This window comes from Budorcas taxicolor, chromosome 15, assembly GCF_023091745.1.
Source record: "Budorcas taxicolor isolate Tak-1 chromosome 15, Takin1.1, whole genome shotgun sequence".
In the NCBI taxonomy this organism is placed as follows: domain Eukaryota; kingdom Metazoa; phylum Chordata; class Mammalia; order Artiodactyla; family Bovidae; genus Budorcas; species Budorcas taxicolor.
The window spans coordinates 790,508-813,584 of record NC_068924.1 but is presented as its reverse complement, the minus strand read 5'-3'; positions in this window follow the sequence as shown (position 1 = coordinate 813,584).

The following is a 23,077-nucleotide window of genomic DNA, read 5'->3' as shown; positions in this document are numbered from 1 at the left end:
CCCACCCTCCTGACCCATCTCCTCTCTCACTCGCCTCGACTTTCCTTCTCCCTTCTGATTTTTCTCCCTCACCCTCAGATTTTCAATTTGGACCATCTTCAGTTTCTGATGATTTCGGTGAGATTTCAGAGTGTTATGGCTTGGCCCTTTCATCAACACTTGAAGAAGGCTATTTTAGGTCTCATCACAACAAAGGAAATGAGTGTGAAACCCATCAGGTGTTGAAGAGAGTCCAGGTAAAAGGAGAGAGACAGATATATCAAAGTCCTATGGGAAGGAGACTAGCTGAAAATCAGAGACGGGAGAAATATCACCAAGAACAAATACCTTTATTTGCCTACTTGTTTTTCAACTTGGGTTGCTAGCTCCTTCTCTCTTCAGTGTGAAGTTTCCTGGGTGCCAGTGTCAGGTTGGTACATTCAGCCCAGGCTGCTGGCCGGTCCACCAGGCAGGGTTAATTCTAAGTAACTAAGGTTTACATGCAGTTTTATGATGTGCAACTGAGTTCCATACGAATTTTCTTTCAATCCTCCAATTTCCCTCTTTCCAACTCTCCCCAGACCTGAAGTTCAAGCCGCAAACCTTTCTCTTGTGTCTCTCTCTTCCCAGACATGCTTCCCATAACACCTGTGCATGTTCACTGTGGCTCCTCTGTGTCACCTTACATTCATCAACCACTGCTGTTCAGCTTCTATTCACCATCCCATATAATCTACTCTCACCAGATTTACCAGCAACCTGCAACCTGTTCTATCAAATAAGAAGGGTCAGTTCATAACCCCCTTCACCACTCAGTTGTCTTTGACCAGCGTTCTCCCTACCTTGTCCTACTCTTCCTCCTACATCTCTGCGTGTTCCTTCTTGGCCTTCTGGAAGGGCTCTGTTTCCTTTATCTGTGTTTGAGTGTTTTCTTGAGCTCTGTCCTTGGGCCTCTTTCCTTCTCATTGTAAGGACACTTCAACCTCATCCTCAATATGGCTTCCACGATCACCTATATTCGGGTAGTTTCTAATCTCTCTCTTCAGCCCTGACCTGCATATGTGTGAATGTGTATGTATATTTATGTGTATATATGATCTCCCTTTCTCTCTCCCTTTCCCTTTTCCTCCTCTCCTTAGTTATAACAGTTAAAATCCAAGAGTATTTTACTTGGATTTCTCACAGACACCTTACATTCAATATGACCCAACCATTCTTAGCTCCCCCATTCAATCTACTTTTGCAAGCTGTTTGATGAGACTGTGACTTTAGTCACTCAAGCCATAGGACTGCAGTCCAGAAGTTGTCCTGGACTCCTCTACCACTTCCTACAAACACTTTACCATGACATGCAAGGCCTTTCACGGCCACTGGCTGCTCTCAAATCCTCTCCCTCCCAGTCCCAGCCTCACCTGCACACCTCCTGTGCTGGGCTGCTTTCTGTTTTCTGAACGTGCCACTACTCTGGGCCTGCAGTCCTACAGTCGTATCTGCCAGGAATGACCTGTCCCCGCTTCTTTACTCAGCTCCATATCCGTTAGGGCTCCAGTCAGGTGTTATCATCTCAAGAAAGCCTGCCCTTGCCCCTCCCTGGGATAGACTCCAAGTGCTTTCTGCACTTCTTTTTAGTATTGCATTCATTGCAAGGGAGTATAAGCTTCTGCAGATTTGCTTGCCTCCCCGTTTCAATTCTACATCCTCTGAGGATGAGGACTTTACCCTGTCCTTCTGTTACTGGCCCCTAGCCTAGTTTATGGTGCACAGAAGTGCCTCTGAGTGAGTGAGTGAGTGTACAAGAGCTGTATATGAGATCTGATGGTTCACAGGGGCCTGAAACTCCCTGTAGCATCTGGGTTTTCTGAGTCCATGGACAGTGCTTCCCTCGTAGTTTACTTCTCAGTACCCTTCCTTGGAATGTCCCATCCTGCCAGTCTAGTGTGTTTAAAACTGAAAGTATGTCTGAACAGGCACAGCCTCTCAGTAGCTCCTCTCAGAGGGAAACTTGAAACATTTTGCATATGTTCTTTTGGACTGGGACAGTTTTGCGTGGTTATAACACACATGATCCAGTATGTTATAATACATAAGGTCCATGCCTGTCCATGGCCACTTAGAACATGACTCAGCCTAACTGCATCCCCCCCTCCATTTCCTGTATCCCACCATCTATAAGATGTGAGCTGATGTTGGTGTCAACCACTGAACTGTAATCAAAGTCCTAGCCTCTCTGGTGAGAGAAAGAGACAAGGTCCCAAAGTCTGGCTAAAAGGAACTGTCTTTAATACTTTCAACATTCTGTGATCACTTTTGCTCTAGGCCTGTGCACATGCTTTCCTCTTTCACCTGAGACCTCTCCCGGATCCTCCACACTCTTAGTACCTTCCCTTAGCTGATGCCTTCCTTTTCAGGTCTCAGTTTGGAGAGGTCCGCATTCAAGGAGGTCCATGTCTGGATCAGGTGTCCTTTCTGATGCTCTCACAGCCCCTGGGCTGCCTCTGTCAGGACACCACACTCTCCTGGAATTGCCTGCTGGCCTCCCTGTTTCCAATTAGACTAAAGCCCCTGGACCAATAGAGAATGTGTCTGTCAGTTTCACAGAGGTAACTGCAGTGCCTAGTGCATAGTAGACACTCAGTAAGTACTTATAAAATGAACAAGTGATTTTCTTTGGTGAGAAAGTTTCTCTCATATGATTCATTTTTACAAAGAAACATACCGGAAACATTCTGGGAAACCTCAGCATTGTTGTGGATGGTCACAGTTGTGTTTTATATATATGTGATGTTTAAACATTAAAAAGTTATGTTGTCCATACTCATTCACCTCTCACTTATGACTAGGTAACTCGTGCCCAAAACTCTCATCTTGCTCATCTTTTTTATTCCCTGTAACTCTGTTAACTTGGCAGATGTGGCTGATAAACTGTTTTTCTCTTAGGCACACTCTCTCTTAGCACACAATTTCATATGTAAACAATGGAATTGGATCAATTTATATTTCATAGATTAAAGAAAATATACATCTTTCTAGATTTGTTTTAGTGTTTATGTCTTTGTCCTACATTAAAAATATCTGAGAAAATGCATGTAGAGTTGGAAGGTCCACTTGTGTTTTGTGGTTTATAGAAAGAAAGCAGTGGAAAGTAAATAGTTTTATGGTAACAGAAATTTGACTCTTTATGCCCTTGTGTCTATAAATGAAATGCTAGAGTGCGAAAATCAGTTTTCCAAAAGACTATGGGTATATTGCCTTTTGGTAATGCAATGATCAAGCAGTTGCCATTTCTAGAAAAGTATATTTTGTGATCCTCCAGTGACCTCTGTTATAAGTCAGTATGGTATCATGCTATGTGAAGCTGTTGAATGTTTACTTAAGACTAAGTTTTCTGGATAATGTTAATGGTTGCAAATATTACAAAACTAGATTTTAACTTGCTAAGTGTGTCCTCATACTTGAGTTGATGATTCTGTTTTGATAAAAACTTGTGGAATGTCTGGTTGCCATGGATACTGGGGCTTAAGAGGAGCCTCTGAGTACTCTTGCTGCATTGTCCTTAAAAGACTGCACCCATCTGCAGAAATGTAGAAACTATCTTAGCTTCTCTAAATTCCCTGGCATGGTGGTTTGTTTTGAATCCGGATGAAGTTTCCCGGGGTTGTTGGATGGGGGCTTTCGGTGGAGTGAAAGGACACAGACTACTACTGTGGTTTGTCTGAGAGCTGTGCCTTCTCCATTCCAGGAAGATGGGGAAAGTCAATTAAAGTTTCTCAAGCATCACTCTGTTCCAGGTCTTGTAACTAAACTCTTGCTAGACCTCATTTCATTGCCTTGTCTACTAAGCAAAGACTTGTCTACTCAGCAAAGACTGAGTCTAGTTTAATACTGTATACTGCTGCTGCTGCTAAGTTGCTTCAGTCATGTCCAACTCTGCGCGACCCCATGGACAGCAGTCCACCAGGCTCCACCGTCCCTGGGATTCTCCAGGCAAGAAACTGGAGTGGGTTTCCATTTCCTCCTCCAATGCATGAAAGTGAAAAGTGAAAGTGAAGTCACTCAGTCATGTCCAACTCTTCGCGACTCCATGGACTGCAGCCCACCAGGCTCCTCCGTCCATGGGATTTTCCAGGCAAGAGTACTGGAGTGGGGTGCCATTGCCTTCTCTGATACTGTATACTACACAGTTTATATTGATTGATACAAATGATTTCTGAATGAATGAGTAACTAACCCTGCAGAAGTATTAAAAAATGGTATGGACCTAATAGAAGCAGAAGATATTAAGAAGAGGTGGCAAGAATACACAGAAGAACTATACTAAAAAGACCTTCATGACCCAGATAATCACGATGGTGTGATCACTCACCTAGAGTCAGACATCCTGGAATGAGAAGTCAAGTGGGCCTTAGGAAGCATCACTATGAACAAAGCTAGTGGAGGTGATGGAATTGCAGTAAAGCCATTTCAAATCCTAAAAGATGATGCTGTGAAAGTGCTGCACTCTATACGCCAGCAAATTTGGAAAACTCAGCAGTGGCCACAGGACTAGAAAAGGTCAGCTTTCATTCCAATCCCAAAGAAAGACAATGCCAAAGAATGCTCTATCTACCACACAATTGCATTCATCTCACATGCTAGCAAAATAATGCTCAAAATTTTCCAAGCCAGGCTTCAACAATACATGAACCATGAACTTCCAGATGTTCAAGCTGGATTTAGAAAAGGCAGAGAAACCAGAGATCAAATTGCCAACATCCATTGGATCATTGAAAAAGCAAGAGAGTTCCAGAAAAACATCTATTTCTGCTTTATTGACTATGCCAAAGCTTTTGACTGTGTGGATCACAACAAACTGTGGAAAATTCTTTAAGAGGTGGGAATACCAGAACACTTGACCCGCCTCCTGAGAAATATATATGCAGGTCAAGAAGCAACAGTTAGAACTGGACATGAAACAACAGACTGGTTCAAAATCTGGAAAGGAGTATGTCAAGTATTGTCACCCTGCTTATTTAACTTATATGCAGAGTACATCATGAGAAATGCTGAGCTGGATGAAGCACAAGCTGGAATCAATTGCCAGGAGAAATATCAATAACCTCAGATATGCAGATGACACCACCCTTATGGCAGAAAGTGAAGAGGAGCTAAAGAGCCTCTTGATGAAAATGAAAGAGGAGAGTGACAAAGTTGGCATAAAGCTCAACATTCAGAAAACTAAGATCATGGAATCTGTTCCCATCACTTCATGACAAATAGATGGGGAAACAGTGGAAACTATGTCAGACTTTATTTTATTTTTTTTACAGCATCATCTTTCAGGATTTGAAATAGCTCAACTGGAATTCCATCACCTCCACTAGCTTTGTTCGTAATGATGCTTTTTTTTAAAAAAATTTTTTAAATGTTATTTTTACTTTATTTTACTTTACAATACTGTATTGGTTTTGCCATACATTGACATGAATCTGCCATGGGTGTATACGAGCTCCCAATCCTGAATCCCCCTCCCACCTCCCACCCCATATCATCTCTCTGGATCATCCCCGTGCACCAGCCCCAAGCATCTTCTTGGGCTCCAAAATCACAGCAGATCATGACTGCAGCCATGAAATTAAAAGACGCTTGCTTCTTGGGAGGAAAGTTATGACCAACCTAGACAGCATATTAAAAAGCAGAGATATTACTTTGTTGACAAAGATCCATCTAGTCAAAGCTATGGTTTTTTCAGTAGCCATGTATGGATGTGAGAGTTGTACTATAAAGAAAGCTGAGCACCGAAGAATTGATGCTTTTGAATTGTGGTGTTGGAGAATATTCTTGAGAGTCCCTTGGACTGCAAGGAGATCCAACCAGTCTATCCTAAAGGAAATCATTCCTGAATATTCATTGTAAGGACTGATACTGAAGCTGAAACTCCAATACTTTGGCCACCTGATGAGAAGAACTGACTTACTGGAAAAGACCCTGGTGCTGGGAAAGATTGAAGGCCAGAGAAGGGGATTACAGAGAATGAGATGATTAGATGGCATCATTGATTCAATGGACATGAGTTTGAGTAAACTCCAGGAGTTGTTGATGGACAGGGAGGCCTGGTGTGCTGCAGTCCACTGGTGGCAAAAAGTCAGACACGACTGAACTGAAGTGATTGAACTGAAGTATTACAAATCCATTTTATAGATGATTTCCCTGGTGGTTCAGATGTTAAAGCATCTGCCTGCAATGTGGGAGACCTGGGTTCTATCCCTGGGTCGGGAAGATCCCCTGGAGAAGGAAATGGCAACCCACTCCAGTATTCTTGCCTGGAGAATCCCATGGACGAAGGAGCTTGGTGGGCTATAGCCCACGGGTTGCAAAGAGTCGGACATGACTGAGCGACTTCACTTTCACTTCAGAGAAGTTAAATGAACTGCTCAAAGTCTTATCTCCTTATCATCTAACATAAGATGTATTGAGTGGGTGAGTGAAGTCACTCAGTCGTGTCTGACTCTGCGACCCCATGGACTGTAGCCTAACCAGATTCCTCCGTCCATGGGATTTTCCAGGCAAGAATACTGGAGTGGGTTGCTATTTCCTTCTCCATAAGATGTATTGCTTAAGTTTATATCACAGGATGTCAAGGATGATAAGTGAACATTAGTCAAGGATCTGCAGCCTTTTCAGGAAATGCATTAGCATATTTTTGGTTGTACACAGGATAGCTGTATCCTGTGAAAGTATGTCTTTGTCTTTACTTGGAGACTAAGTGTGATTTAAGATATATATATAGGCATGTACAAGTTTACAAGAGTAGACTGGTGGTCAATTTTCTATGTCAACTTGTCCAGGTTATTGGTCTCTTTGATTCAATCAAACAGTAATCTAGGTGTTGTTATAAAGGTAGTTTGTAGAATTTATTAATGTTCATAATTCCTGGTGAGCAATGAACTCATATTAGAATTTTTGTCCATCTGACTTCTAAGTTCATGCCCCCCTGTTTTACATTAAGCAGATAAAAAGTCTACTGAATTATTCTTTGGCACTATATCCAGCTATTCTTTGACATTATAATAAAATCTGCAAAGTACCAAGTGCATACCATGTGGTAGGACTCAGCTAAGTATGTCACTCAGGTTATTACACCGTGATCCTAAATGCTGTCACCCCAACTATGGTCATAAAGAAAGTGAGGTATAGAAAAATCTCTGTATCATGCTTAACTCCTTCCTTCACCATTCCCCAAAGGATCTTCCCTGAAACTCTAGTCTCCAAAACAAGAGATTCTTTTCATGACCAAAGAGTTTGGGAAATATTCAAGCTATCACCACCTTGTGAGGGCTCAGTGTACTTGCAATGTGCTACAGGTTCTGAGGAGTCCCGCAGTAAGGATATTTCTTGAACTCTATTTAACCCAGCATTTCCAAACATATTTGACCACAGCAGCCCTTGTGGGTAGTAAAGCCATTAACAGCATGATATGAGTGTTCTGTCAGTCACTCTTAGAGAAATGCTAGCCTGCCATATGGCATTAGACATAAGTTTTATAACAGAAACAATGGAAAATGTGCTCTGACCATATCAAGCTCCTGGGTCACACATATTATTTAGATAATGCTTCATATTTATTTAAATTACATTTTTTCTAAAAGTCTTATGTGGGCTGAATTTTTGTCTGAGAAGCTTCATCTTGCCAATGGGCTATATGTCAAATTCCTATGTAAGTCAATTCTTGTACCTTTTGGCAGAATTAGCTAGTGAACCTCTAAATTCTTTAAAAAAATTTTTTTGTGTGTGTGCTGTTTTGATTTTTCTCATTTCTTTTTTTATATTCTTGTTATTTTCCTAATGGTTACCCTGGGTATTCCAATTAAAATCCTAATGTCCTGAAAGGTCAGAAAGAGAAATCAAGGAAACAGTACTATTAATCATTGTATCAAAAAGAATAAAATACCTAGCAATAAACGTACCTGAGGAAAAAATAGACCTCTATTCTGAAAAACTGTAAGATGCTGATGTGAAAGAAGTCAGAGATGACACAAACAGATAGAAGGATACACCATGTTCTTGGACTGGAAAAATCAATGTTGTCAAAATGACTATCCTACCCAAGGCAGTCTACAGATTCAGTGCAATCCCTATTCACTTACCTATGGCATTTTTCACGGAACTAGAACAATTTTTAAAAATATTTATATGGAGATATAAAAGACCCTGAATAGCCAAAGCAATCTTGAGAAAGAAAAAAATGGAGCTAGAAGAATCAGACTCCCTGACTTCAAACTATATTAAACTACAGTGTGGTACTAGCACAAAAATAGAAATATAGATCAGTGACACAGGACAGAAAGCCCAGAGATATCCCATGCACCTATGTTCACCTAATCTATGACAAAAGAGGCAAGAAAGTACAATGAACAAAAGACAGCCTCTTCAATAAGTAGTGCTGGGAAAACTGGACAGCTGCATGTAAAACAAGGAAATTAGAACACTTTGTTGTTGTTCAGTTCAGTTCAGCTGCTCAGTTATGTCTGACTCTTTGCGACCCCATGGACTGCAGCATGCCAGGCTTCCTTGTCCATCACCAACTCCCGGAGCTTGCTCAAACTCATGTCTATTGACTCAGTGATGGCATCCAACCATCTCATCCTCTGTCGTCTTCTCCTCCTGCCTCCAATCTTTCCCAGCATCAGGGACTTTTCTAATGAGTCAGTTCTTTGCATCAGGTAGCCAAAGTATTGGAGCTTCAGTTTCAGCATCAGTCCTTCCAATGAATATTCAGGACTGATTTCCTTTATGACTGACTGGTTTGACCTCCTTGCAGTCCAAGTGACTCTCAAGAACCTTCTCCAACACCACAGTTCAACAACATCAATTCTTCAGCACTCAGTCTTCTTTATGGTCCAACTCTCACATCCATACATGACTACTGGAAAAACCATAGCTTTGACTAGACAGACCTTTGTTGGCAAAGTAATGTCTCTGCTTTTTAATATGCTGTCTAGGTTGGTCATAGCTTTCTTTCCAAGGAGCAAGCATCTTTTAATTTCATGGCTGCAGTCACCATCTGTAGTGATTTTGGACCCTCCCCAAAATAAAGTCTGTCATTGTTTCCATTGTTTTCCCATCTATTTGCTGTGAAGTAATGGGACAAGATGCCATGATCTCAGCTTTTTGAATGTTCAGTTTTAAGCCAGATTTTTCACTGTCATCTTTAACCTTCATTAGAACACTCCCTAACATCAAACACAAAAATAAACTCAAAATGGTTTAAAGACCTAAATGTAAGGCTGGACGCTATAAAACTCTTAGAGGAAAACATAGGAAGAATGCTCTCTGCATAAATCACAGCAGGCTCTTTTTTGACCCACCTCCTAACTAATGAAAATAAAAGCAAATAAATAAATGGGGCTTAATTGAACTTACCGGCTTTTACATAGCAAAGGAAACCATAAGCAATATGAAAAAACAAATCTTAGAATGAAATAAAATAATTACAAATTAAGCAGTTGACAAAAGATTAATCTCCAAAATATACAAACAGCTCATGCAGCTCAATAGCAAAGAAAGCAAACAATCCAATCAAAAAAATAAGTGGAAGGCCTAAATAGACATTTCTCCAAAGAAGAGATGCAGATGGTCAACAAATCCATGAAAAGATGCTCAGCATCGCTAATTATTACAGAAATGCAAATCAAAACTATAAGAAGGTATCACTTCATGTTGGTCAGAATGGCCATCATCAAAAAATCTACCGGTAACACATCCTGGAGAGGGTGTGGTGAAAAAGGAATCCTCTTACACTGTTGGTAAGAATGTAAATTGATACAGCCACTATGGAGAACAGTATGGAGGTTCCTTAAGAAACTGAAAAATAGAACAACCATGTGACCCAGCAATCCTATTCCTGGGCATATAATTGGATAAAACCATAATTCAAAAAGATACATGAATCCCAATCAAGTAAACTGTCTCTGGGGCTTATCCTGTTTGAAGACGGATTTCTGCCATTTCCATACAAAGTATTCCTAATGCACAGACTTTCTGTGTTTATTTATTTATTTTTTTCTTTCTCTCCATAGTAGTGCAATTGCCTCCTTTCGTAAGACTTGGAATATAAACTACCACTGGTGAGAAAAGGACAAGAAATTGCTCTAAGTGTCAGCATAAGAGACCCAGCTTGAGGGTCACTTAAAACCTCAGAGGGGCATGAATGCTGTTTGTTGAAACTTTTTCTCTAGAGCTAAGGCATCAAGAAGCTTGAGATGAAGAGGAGAAAGAAATGTATATCATCTCTGCTCAAAAATAATAATTTCTAGTTAGAGAAAGGTTTCCTTTAATAGCTACTTATCGCGGACAGTGTCACATCTTTTGTCTTGGACTGAATCCAGATCCTCCTCCTCCCTCTTTAGCATTCTTGTATCTTAACCACCTCCCTTTGACTTGGAGTCACGCCTAAGAAAACAGAAGTCTGTGATCTCAAAATTTATTGACTATGCCAAAGCCTTTGACTGTGTGGATCACAATAAACTGTGGAAAATTCTGAAAGAGATGGGAATACCAGACCACCTGACCTGCCTCTTGAGAAACCTATATGCAGGTCAGGAAGCAACAGTTAGAACTGTACATGGAACAACAGACTGGTTCAAAATAGGAAAAGCAGTACATCAAGGCTGTATATTGTCACCCTACTTATTTAACTTATATGCAGAGTACATCATGAGAAACGCTGGGTTAGATGAAGCACAAGCTGGAATCGAGATTGCTGGGAGAAATATCAATAACCTCAGATATGCAGATGACACTACCCTTATCGCAGAAATTGAAGAGGAACTAAAAAGCCTCTTGATGCAAGTGAAAGAGGAGAATGAAAAAGTTGACTTAAAGCTCAACATTCAGAAAAGTAAGATCATGGCATTTGGTCCCATCACTTCATGGGAAATAGATGGGGAAACAGTGGAAACAGTGTCAGACTATTTTTTTGGGCTCCAAAATCACTGCGATTGCAGCCATGAAATTAAAAGATGCTTACTCCTTGGAAGGAAAGTTATGACCAACCTGCTGCTGCTAAGTCGCTTCAGTCGTGTCCGACTCAGCGTGACCCCATAGACGGCAGCCCACCAGGCTCCTCTGTCCCTGGGATTCTCCAAGCAAGAATACTGGAGTGGGTTGCCATTTCCTTCTCCAATGCATAAAAGTGAAAAGTGAAAAGTGAAATTGAAGTCGCTCAGTCGTGTCCGACTCTTAGTGACCCCATGGACTGCAGCCTACCAGGCTCCTCCATCCATGGAATTTTCCAAGCAAGAGTACTGGAGCGGGTTGCATTGCCTTCTCCATATGACCAACCTAGATAGCATATTAAAAAGCAGAGACATTACTTTGCCGACTAAGGTCTGTCTAGTCAAGGCTATAGTTTTTCCAGTGGTTATGTATGGGTGTGAGAGTTGGACTGTAAAGAAAGCTGAGCGCTGAAGAATTGATGCTTTTGAACTGTGGTGCTGGAGAAGACTCTTGAGAGTCCCTTGAACTGCAAGGATATCCAACCAGTCCAGCCTAAAGGAGATCAGTCCTGGGTGTTCTTTGGAAGGACTGATGCTAAGGCTGAAACTCCAATACTTTGGCCACCTCATGCGAAGAGTTGACTCATTGGAAAAGACTCTGATGCTGGGAGGGATTGAGGGAAGCAGGAGAAGGGGATGACAGAGGATGAGATGTCTGGATGGCATCACCAACTCGATGGACGTGAGTTTGAGTGAACTCCGGGAGTTGGTGATAGACAGGGAGGCCTGGTGTGCTGCAATTCATAGGGTCGCAAAGAGTCAGACATGACAGAGCAACTGAACTGAACTGAACTGTTGGCTTTACTGGACTTCCCTAGTGGCACAGTGGATAAGAATCTGCCTGCCAAAGTAGGGGACATGGGTTCAGTCTCTGGTCCAGGAAGATTCCATGTGCCATCGGGCCATAGAGCCCGTGAGCCTAGACCCTATGCTCCGCGGCAGAAGAGGCTGGGGCTGTGAGAGCCCCTCTGTGCCCTGCAGCAAAGAACAGCCCGGCTCCCAGCAGCTGGAGGAAAAAGCCTGCAAGCTGCAAGGAAGGCCCAGTACAGCCAAAAATAAAAATAAATAAATAACAGTTTTTTTAAAAAAGAGGGTAAGCTTTACTCAATGTCTTAATGAAATAAAATGTTCAAGAAAAAAAGAAAACAACTTTTCTCTCCCCTCCTCCTTCCCTCTCACTCAGTATCCCTCCAGTGTGACAGATTCTCTCAAACTTTCTCATCTCTTTTATTATGAAGTTTCCCAAACTCATCAACCCACACATGCTTATTTTTCCCTTTTCCTTTTTGCTGCTTCCTCCATGTCCTCCCTTCCCTGTAACTCTTTGCTAGTGCAAAGGTGAAGATCTAAGTCCCATCTACTTCTCTTGTTACTCATCATTCTGATGTGAATAATGAGGTCCCAGGAGCCAACCAGGAAAACAAAACTCTCCTGGTGGGTGGAGATGTGGGTGAGGTGGTGAGCGTTCAGTCACAGGTGACTGGTCTATATCACTTGCCTTATGAACGAATTCAGACCCAGGCCTCCATTTGCATTCAGGTTTGTTGAGAATAGCTTTTCCTGCCTTCTAGGTAAACCCTGGACACAGCTTTTAAAACAAAACCAACAAACAAAACCTCTCTTCAAGCAGCTTTATAAACTGAACTCCCCAAAACTGAGCCAGGAAAACTGTTTGGAAAGAGTCACTTGTCACAGCCCCACAGCCCTTGGAATCTGTTCCCTGCCCAGCAAGGTCTTTTTGGAATATAAATAATGTGGGGTTGTTTCTCTCTGGCCTGAAGAATTACCTGCTACATAACAAGCTTTTTGCTTGCTCCCTACTGAACCTGAGCAGGGTTCTGCAGGGCCATCCCAGGTGTGCTGAGTCTTTCTGCATCATTCCCTGCCCCCCTCTCCATTTCTTGTTTGTAGGAAAAAGACCTTCTCTGAGTCCCAAGTTGCATTTCAGAACGTACTATGTACAAAATCCCATTCTGGGCACATTTAGAGACAAAGAGTTGAGTGAGACTAAGCCCCATATCTCCAGTTACTATCCTAAGAATTGCTTGGATTAACAAAAATCATGGGATAACATTGTAAGCCAGTATATGGTCAGGAATCCTGACTAAGAAGAAGGCATAAATGTAGCCCCTAGGTCAGGGGAGGGGAGGTGGCATGTATCTTACCTGTCTTTTTTGAGGAATATAGTATGTCCCAACTCAGAAACAGCACAGAGCTACAGACATCTGTGGAATCAGAAATATCAATTTTGAAATAGTCATGGTTCCACTTGTTTATGAAATTGCAAACATATCTCTGTAGAAAATAAAAGCCAGGAAACATGCGTAGCACTTTGATTGGATTCCATCGATGTTGACATCTCTGCCTTTTGGTGTACATGGCGGGGGGTGGGAAGTGCCTCTCCCCTAGCTTCTTGTGTTCATCTAGGGGGCAGTAGCAGCATCAGATCTCCCCCACCCTGCCCAATTCAGATTCCCCCAGGGAGTGGGGCACATGTGGTCAGTAACACCTGCTTCCTTCTGGAGGTTAATCCAGCATTCTGGTTTGCCTCTTTATGCTGCAAGTTTTCAGGGGCAAGCCCCATTTGGGAGGCCTTCAATTGTTCACCACTGCTTGTGGCTGGGCAGGGAAGTTCTGCTTGAGTTTAATATTAGGAAGTCACATTTTCCAGTATTGACTTCATGGGTAGCAAAGCCAACATTTGACTGCCTATCTGCCTTCTCTGCTGCTCAGTGGTTCCAAATTCACATGAAAAAATTAATGCTATTTATTTGGTCTACCTCAAACCCTTACAGAATTTTTCTCATTTGCCAGCAAGACCTTGATTGTCCACACTGGACTCAAGTCTTCCTAGTTTTGTATGAACACTTACATTTCACTTAAATTTCTTAACATTCTTATTTTTACTACTTTAACTGTAGTTGAACTGTATGGCTTATTTCTTGAAAACTGCAATTGTTTGAAAATGATTTCCATAGAGGATGTTTCCTCTCTCACTGATGACATCTCAGTGTCTAAGGTTAATAGTAACAGTTATGCCTTAGAGTGGCTTTTCTCTGAAAAAATTATGGTGTTTTTCACACTGTATGTCAAGACCTATTAGTCAGCAATAATATCAATTTAATGGGTTATGACAACATTTTAAAATAAGATAGATATCAGACTGTATTGCAAACAGATCATTAGTTGATGAGAATCTTGTTTTATATTTGTTTTAAATTTGTGTTTGTGTGCATGTGTGTGTGAACTGCATAACAACAGAAAAATACTTTTTGGCAAAAACTATCTGGTCGTTTTCCAATGAGTACACAAATGGAAGACACCTCACAGCTAATTTTGTCCTCAGTTGATGGTATGCCATTGGAAGTGTTAAGCATTCCTTCGAGGTCTGGTTCATAAAACCCACCATGCAGTCCTCTATTCTCTCACTTCCTGTATACCACCTGGAGGCTAAATGCTGAGCCCAGGCCATTATGGAAACTCTATGTTTAAGATGGTGTTCTTCATCAATGCAGATCCTTGGATGACTGTGTAGAATAGACCCCCTTATCACATCTCACCCCTACCTCTAGGCACCAATGGGACTCTACAAGGATGAGAAATAAACTTCTAATATGTTATGCTACTGGGACTTGGGGCTTATCTGTTTCAGCAGATAATGTCACTTTAACTAATGGGTATTACTTACTATTAATATGTGATCAAAAGCCACTGTGAGACATGGAGGACATTATGTTAAGTGAAATAAGCCAGACACAGAAAGACAAGTAACACATGATCTCACTTACATCTGGGATTCTAAAAAGAGTCAGATGCACAGTAACAGAGAATACCCACTCCAGTATTCTTGCCTGGAGAATTCCATGGACAGAAGAGCCTGGTGGGCTAAATTCCACGGGGTTACAAAGAGTCAGAAATGACTGAGTGACTAACACTTTCACTACTTTACCAGAGTCTGGGAGATGAGGGAAAGGGGAGATACTGATCAAACAGTATAAAATTTTAGTTATAGAATGGCTAAGTTCTGGAGATCTAACGTATAGCATGGTGACTATAGTTAATAAGAATATACCATATGCTTGAAATTTGCTAAAAGAATAAATCTCTAGTGTTCTCAACATATATGAAAAAGGTAACCATGAGAAGTGTTAGTTAATTTAATTGTGGTAATTATTTCACAATTTATACATATACTGAAACATCATGTTATACACTTTAAATATATACAATTTTTATCTATTCCTGCTTCCTCCCAAAAAAGCCACTTTGAGACTATAGTGGACCTCAGACAGCTGGACCCCAGACAGCAGCACACACCTACTCCCAAAAAGCAGGAGCTGTCAAGGTAAGCCTGCAAATTCTCTTAACATAAGTCAAGCCACACTGTTTTGTCTCTTATTATGTTACTCTGGTGACCCCAGGAAAGTCAAAGGAGTATTGGTACCTTTGGTTGATTGGAATTTGTGCAAATGAAACGTGGGAAGGCCACTCCAAGTTGGGAACCTGTATCACAAGTATGAGTAGTTAAGGCAACTAAGTGCATTTGTTTACAGTGAGCATATTCACAGGTATAACACAAAACCTGTCTACCCTACAGGATAGCTCAGTTGGTAAGAAACCGCTTGGAATGCAGGAGACCCTGGTTCAATTCCTGGGTTGGGAAGATCTGCTGTAGAAGGGATAGTATACCTACTCTGGTATTCTTGGGCTTTCCTGTGGCTCAGCTGGTAAAGAATCTACCTGCAATGTGGGAGATTTGGGTTTGATCCTTGGGTTGGGAAGATCCTCTGGAGAAGGTAAAGGCTACCCACTCCAGTATTCTGGCCTGGAGAATTCCATGGACCAGCCCATGGAGTCACAAAGAGTTGGACATGACTGAGCAATTTTCACTTTCACCCTACAAGAGAGCTACCATATTTTGCAGATGAAACTAAAGCACACGGAGGTCAAATCACTTACCCAAAATCCCACAAATAGGTTATGGCAGAACTAGGGTTGAACCTTGGCATCTGGATTTGTGGTGTGGACTGCCGGCCGTAATGACCTGGAGGGTGTTTCATCCATTGTTAACTGCCTCTTTAGTATGCTGGATATTGTAGACAGCTGGCCTCATAAGATTTACCAGGAAAGGAGGCTGTTACTGGGATTCAGAAATGAGTTTAAGTTTCCACTCTATGTTAATATACATCTTTATTAAACTGAACTTATTCATAGATTTTATATATGCTTAGGAGAAAGCATGGTACAGGGCAGGAGTTATGAAGCATTTTGTAGAAGAAGACCCTTTTCTTCAAATAAAATTATATGGAAAACTCAATATCTAGCACATATGGAAGCAGAGATGCTCTTGTCAAAGCAGGAATAGCAGACCAGGTGCGCCACTCTCCAGGCAGCTCCTCCACTCTATTCCTCCTCACCTCAGCCCAGGGCTCTGTGGCTCACAATTTAAAACCACCAGTACAGGAGAAAGAGCATGAACTTTGGGGCTGGATGGGCCTGCCTGCTTGCTTGCTTTATCATTTTACCATACACTCATTTATTCATGGCTCAATAAATAGGCATTGAAGACTGTGTGCTAGACACTGGTTTATCAGCTGTGTGACTCTGACAGTCTCTCTGGGTTTCAGTGCCTCCCTTGTGTTTATACCTAGTGAGAACTGCCTCGTAAGACTCCAGGTCACGAGAGAGACTGCAGATGCAGCATCCAGTGCATGTCCTGTCCTTAGTGAGGATGCTCAGAAGATGGTCCTCCTTTACTTTCTATGCAGATCTTTAAAGTGTGATGTCATTTGGAGTAAAACCATGTGAAAGCATATTTAATACACAGAAGCACTTTAGAAACAAACCTATGTGTTCTCACCCATTGCCCCTCTCCCTTGCAAACCTGTCCAGCTTTGAAGGCTTCCTTTTTGTTCCTTCTCACCTTCAGCTTAAGACCATGTCTCCATCCTGCTCTTGATCACAGCCCCCAGTCACCTGTTTACTGGTCTTCTCATTTTCTCCAAGCTTATGCATCCCCAGCACACTCTTTTATCTCCTCCACAGTAGCTGATTCCAGCTGCCTGTCCCTGGCTGAGCCCTCGTTTCTCATAGTCCCTTTTATGCCCAGAGTATCCAACATCCCCTGGTTAGAGGATTCTGCCTTCACCTCTTCTGTTGCTTCCCTGCTGCCAGAGAACTAATCACAGCCTTGTTTCAAGAGTGGCTATTAATGATTGAGGTTAGTACTGAATAGGCTTTCAAGAGTTTCCACTAGCAACAGCTCTAAGATGTATAAAATTATATCATTCAAGTCAACAAAGAAAACTATACATTTAAAATTTTCTCTAAGGTCAAATAGTTCATCCATTATACAGATAGTGCAATGGCTAAGAATGGGGGCTTTGTAGCTATACTGCCTGCTTCCAAAACTAAGCTCCTCTTTATATTAGTAGTATGACCGTTGCACAATGACTCGGCTTTCTTATGAGAAAATGAGCATATTAATAGCACCTATCTCATCACACTATTATGATATGTAAATAAGAAAATGCTTAGAATATTGCCTGACATGCAAAAAGCACTCAATCAGTGTTATCTCTTATCTGGATAGTGGATGAGTAAAGCTCAGACAAATTATAAGAAATCAGACAACTGTCAGGGTGTTTAGCAGACAGAAAATGCAGGAAAAGCATCTAGAAGGTAAACTCTTTAGCTCTTACCACAAAGCAATGGAATTATATCCATCTTCTTGGGTTTTTCTCTGTCTTCTTCCTAGGTATTGACATAGTAGTCAGTCATGGTTGTAGAATAAGTGATTAAATGAATAGATGAGAAATGAATGAGTGAGGGAATCATTGGTAATGGAACAAACCAGTCAGGTCCCTTTCCACAGTCTTTGATGCCCAGTTTATCACGTGCCATGCCCTGCTAAGTCGCATCAGTTGTATCTGATTCTTTGCGACCCCAGGGGCTGTAGCACACCAGGGTCCTCTGTCCATGGGATTCTCCAGGCAAGAATACTGGAGTGGGTTGCCGTACCCTCCTCCAGGGGATCTTCCTGACCCAGGGATTGAACCCTTGTCTCCTGAAGATCCTGTATTGTAGGTGGATTCTTTACCACTGAGCCACTGGGGAAACCCCCGTTTATCACACTTGATCCCAAACACAGGTCTTTGAGAAAGTGTTACAGTCTTTCTCAAATTAAGAATACTGTTGGTCACTGTCCAGCACCCACCATCTCCCTCCCACACACACCAAAAGAGGATTCTCAGCTTTTGGATCTACTTTCTTGTCTTTGTGATTCTGCCCAAAGTCCTCTGTGATTTTGCTCCCCTTCTCCAGGAAGGACAGCAGAAATCCACCTGTCTGTCACAGAGAAAGCTGATGTTATTAGTAGGTCCTGGCATTATCTTGGCAAGAAACAAGTAGTGCCATGTCTCTCTGTTTTCCAGAAAGACTGGAGGATGGTCAGAAGTAGACTGGCTTACTTAGGAGGAACAAGACTGAGTTTTCTTGCAGGAACTTTTAGACTTAGGTTTTATGATGGAGAGAACTGCCATGTGAGTGATAGCATACCTGCCAGTTATTCCTGTTCCATATTGACTAAAGTAAGTTCTGCTTTTCTGACATGGTGCTGACGTACAATACAGTGGGATGAGATAGCAAGCAGGTATAATTTCAGAAATCTTTCAGGAGTGACCTGGCACAGAGGCTTTCCTTCAGTTTTCTTAGTGCACTGGAAGTGGAAGGCAACCATGCTTGTAATTTGGTCAGACCAAACTGTAGGTTTCAGCCATTCAGTCTAGCATAGAACACAGTGAATTTGGTTTAGAGCAATTGCAACAATCTTGCTACATGCAAGTACATTTTCTTATTTCTTTCATCCACCAAGGAGGAAGGGACAGCCTGGCATAAGGGGTGAAAGAGGAGGGAGTTGTCAACAACCGTATGTCCAGGCATCATGTCAGCTGTCAGGTGCCTCCCTGACATCTGAGTTTAATGGCACTTGTTTCCCGTTGACTCTGTGTGACCTTGGGCTAGTTACCCTCTCTGAACTCAGATAGCTCATCTGTAAATTGGAGGAAATGTAGCTACCTGGCAGGGCATGAGCATTAAATGGGAGAATGTGTATAAACTGCCTGAGCTCCCTTCATGGATCCTAACATGTTTATTAATACATTGAGGAGAATGGGGCCTCCTTGAGGCCTCATGGCTGAGAAGAGGACATGCTTTGAAACAGTTCTGATACACATAAAGTGTTTCTGGAATTCAAAGAATGGTCAGCTTGCATACAGCTCACATTCAGCAAACGTTTGATGCCAGTAATGATGACAGAATCTTGGGGAGCTCGCAGTTTGAGACCCCTGAGAAGAGTGAGTCTTGTGAAGAGTTTGAGGAGCCTTGTGAAACAGACTGTGTCTGCTACATTCACTTTTCTTAAAAAATAATTTTATTATTATTATTATTTTGGCTGCACTGGGTCTGCGTTGCTTTGTGTGGGCTTTCTCTAGGTGCAGTGAGCCAGGGTCATTCTTCATTGCAGTGTGCAGGCTTCTTATTGCAGTGGCTTCTCTTGTCGAAGAGCACAGGTTCTAGGCATGTGGACTTCTGTAGTTGTGGTGTGCAGGTTCTAGCTCATGGGCTCAGTAGTTGTGGTGCATGGGCTGAGTTGTTCTCTGGCATGTGGCATCTTCTCAAACCAGGAATAGAACCCATGTCCCCTGCATTGGCAGGCAGATTCTTATCCACTGGACCACTAGGGAAGTCCTGCTTCATTCCCTTTCATGTTCAGGTGATCTCAGAATATCTGTGCCATGAGAGAATGAAAGAGAACAAGTTCAGAGCTGGTAGAGATAGGAGACACTCTAAGAAATCAGTAGAACTGTGTTCTGCTATCAATTTTATAATTTTATAAGCACTATAGTCAACTACATGTAGGGCATGGCCAACCAACTTTGGTAATTTGTAAGTTTCATGAATAATTATGACTATAATTGATTGAATAGTACTTAAGAGCCAGGCACTATATTAACCACTTTCTGTTGTTGTTCAGTCTCTCAGTCCTGTCCGACTCTTTGAGACCCCATGGACTGCAGCACGCCAGGCTTCCCTGTCCATTGCCAATTCCCAGAGCTTGCTCAAACTCATATCTGTTGAGTCTGTGATGCCATCCAACTATCTCATCTTCTGTTGCCCCTTCTCTTCCTGCCCTCAACATTTCACAACATCAGGGCCTTTTCCAAAGAGTTGGCTCTTTGCATTGGGTAGCCAAAGTATTCGAGCTTCAGCTTCAGCATCAATCCTTCCAATGAATATTCAGGATTGATTTCCTTTAGGATTCATTAAGCGCTTTACAAATATCATTAAATTTAATACTTACTACAACACCATGTCAAACCAACCCCCTCTGGTTACCTTTGTTTTAGACATACCTACCTCTTACTTGGTAACTAAACCGTGACTTTTTTTGGTCTAGGCATTTGAGAACAAAGATGAACACGTGTCTGTACAATGTGCCAGGCTTGAAATCAGGCCCTTCATGAACATTTAATTCTCAGTACAACCCAATGAAATAGTTGTTAATATTCTCAAGTTGTCATTTTTTTAAAAAAAACTGAAGCTTAAAGAGATTAAGAAATGTTTCCAGGCTTCACAGTGGAAAATGATTAAGCTGGAATTGCACTTGATGTCAATTTGCCTCCAAGGCTGCATCCTGCTACATGGGGTCCCAAAGCGTTCAGCTGGAGGAAGTCATGGCAACCCATGCCAGTATTCTTGTCTGGAGAATGCCATGGGCAGAGGAGCCTGGCAGGCTACAGTCCTTAGGGTCACAGAGATTTGGACAGCACTGAAGCAACTTAGCATGCATACACATAAGGTGCTCAGAGTAGAAGGAAATATATGGCAGAGAAAAGGCTATGAATGGTTCTTGGTTCCTCGTGTTTACTAGTGGTATGAACTCTCCAGAAGAGAGCATTGATGGCAGTCCTAGAATTAACAGCGTTTGGCATCCTTAGGGTCAGCATCCAAGTTGGCAGGGGCCAGAAATGGAGCTCTCAAAACTGCTACAGGGAAGGCGGCTCCTTCTGAAATCACTATGAGACCTCCCTGGTGGCTCGGTGGTAAAAGAATCTGCCTGCGATGCAGGAGACTCAGGAAACGTGGGTCTGATCCCTGGGTTGGGAAGATCCCCTGGAGAAGGAAGTGGTAACCCACTCCAGTATTCTTACCTGGAGAATCCCATGGACAGAGGAGCCTGGCAGACTACAGTCAGTGAGGTCCCACAGAGACAGCACGACTGAAGCGGCTAAGCAGGCATGGTTCTGATTCAGACGGTCGAGAAAAGACACATTTCCCCCTCTGGGTTTCTTCAGTATCTAGGAGCTGAGACCCAGGACCTGTGTCTAGGGACAGATTGGAGATGGAAGCGGAAAGGCCACTTGAGCGCGTAAACTCTACAGATGAAGCAGATTAGACGGGCAAACACGGTCAGGCATGGTCCTCCAGTAGTTACTCTGCTGCGTTACTGATTCATCACAATTCTGAGTTCATTAAACAGAAACGCCACTCCACACTGCTGAATCTCTAGGTGGGCGTGGCCCTGGACTCGTGGCCGAAGCCCCTCCCAAGGGGACAGGTCCCCGGTGGCGCCCCCTTTCCTGCACACGCGTGTTGCAATCACGGCCAGGCTCATGTACCCACAAAGCTTCGGTTGCTTTGTCCTTTTTCCCTCATGAGACCCCTGCCTTGCAGTTCCTCCTGCCCTTTGCTTTGGAGCCGCTCGGTTCATTGCCCTCAACTCCTGGCCACCTGTCACTGCAGCAGCCTCCTCCCCTCCTGGTTTTGGAGCAGACACCCTCTGCTCTGCCCTGCCCTCAGCACTCACCTCCGACTCCCCTGTACTGCCCTGGGAGTTCGGAGTCCCTTCCCAACCCAGAGCCAGTCTGTCCTGGCGTCCCAGTTCTCCCTCAGCTCCACTGCATCCTGAAGCTGACACCTGTCCAGGCTTCCAGGCTCTCTGTGACCACTCGCAACCCCAGAGTCTTGGAGTGTTCGAGGCGCTTGGCAGTGAATGGATGAGAGAGAGATTGGATTGGGGAGAGACAGATGCAAGACAGAAAGGAAGCAGGCAAAACGGAACTCTGTATACAGCTCTGCAAAGATCATTGTTACATATTATGGCTGGCTTCAGAAGGGTTAAATTAGTAGAAAATCTGTTTTTCATAGATAGATAAGTATATACTTAAACAGTTTTTCATGGTGCTTTTAAAAAAGCAACACTTTAAAAATTAAAAGTCAGCTAATTTTATAGCAATAAATGTGGCAGAAAGAATAGCTTAGTGTATTTATAGAAGCATGTTTCATATCGGTTTGGCTATTAAAATATCCAGATGTACAATTATGGAATGAAAATATACTCAGTGTATGTTAAGCAGATGGTTCCCAGCTGCAGCATTTCTTTGCATTGAATTTTGAGTCATAAAGCCCTGACATCAGGTCTTCCATGCAACATTAGGTAGAGTGTAAGTCAGCCTGATCCTGCTGGTTAAAAACTGCAATATTGGGTTTTGTGTTTTTTAATATTATTAACAGAGCTCTTATACTTGGAGAAGTTCAAACAGTACAAATAGAGGTAGGTGAAAAACTAGTCTCTTAAATTCTGTTGCCCTATCCCACCCTCCAGTCTAACTTCCCCAAAGTAAGCACTTTTAACCATTTCTAATTTTACTTCATGTTCCATTGACACAATATCTTCTCAAAGCAGCACACTCTCTGTCCTGTGAAATCCCATGGACCGAGGAGCCTGTCAGACTTCAGTCCACGGGATAACAAGGAGTCGGACACAACTTAGTGAGTAAACAACAACAGCAACCAGTATTGACCTCCTCTCAATGATGGTGAATTTCGTCCATTTGTACTCTTCTCCACCGGACACGACTGAAGCGACTTAGCAGTAGCAGCAGCCACATTATCTTGTGAGCTCCTTAAGGGCAGGAAATGTGCCTGTTAGATCTACAGACATGCTCAACACCATATCTCAAGACCCAGAGCGATGCTAGCATGTGGAGGGTGTTTAGTAAGTA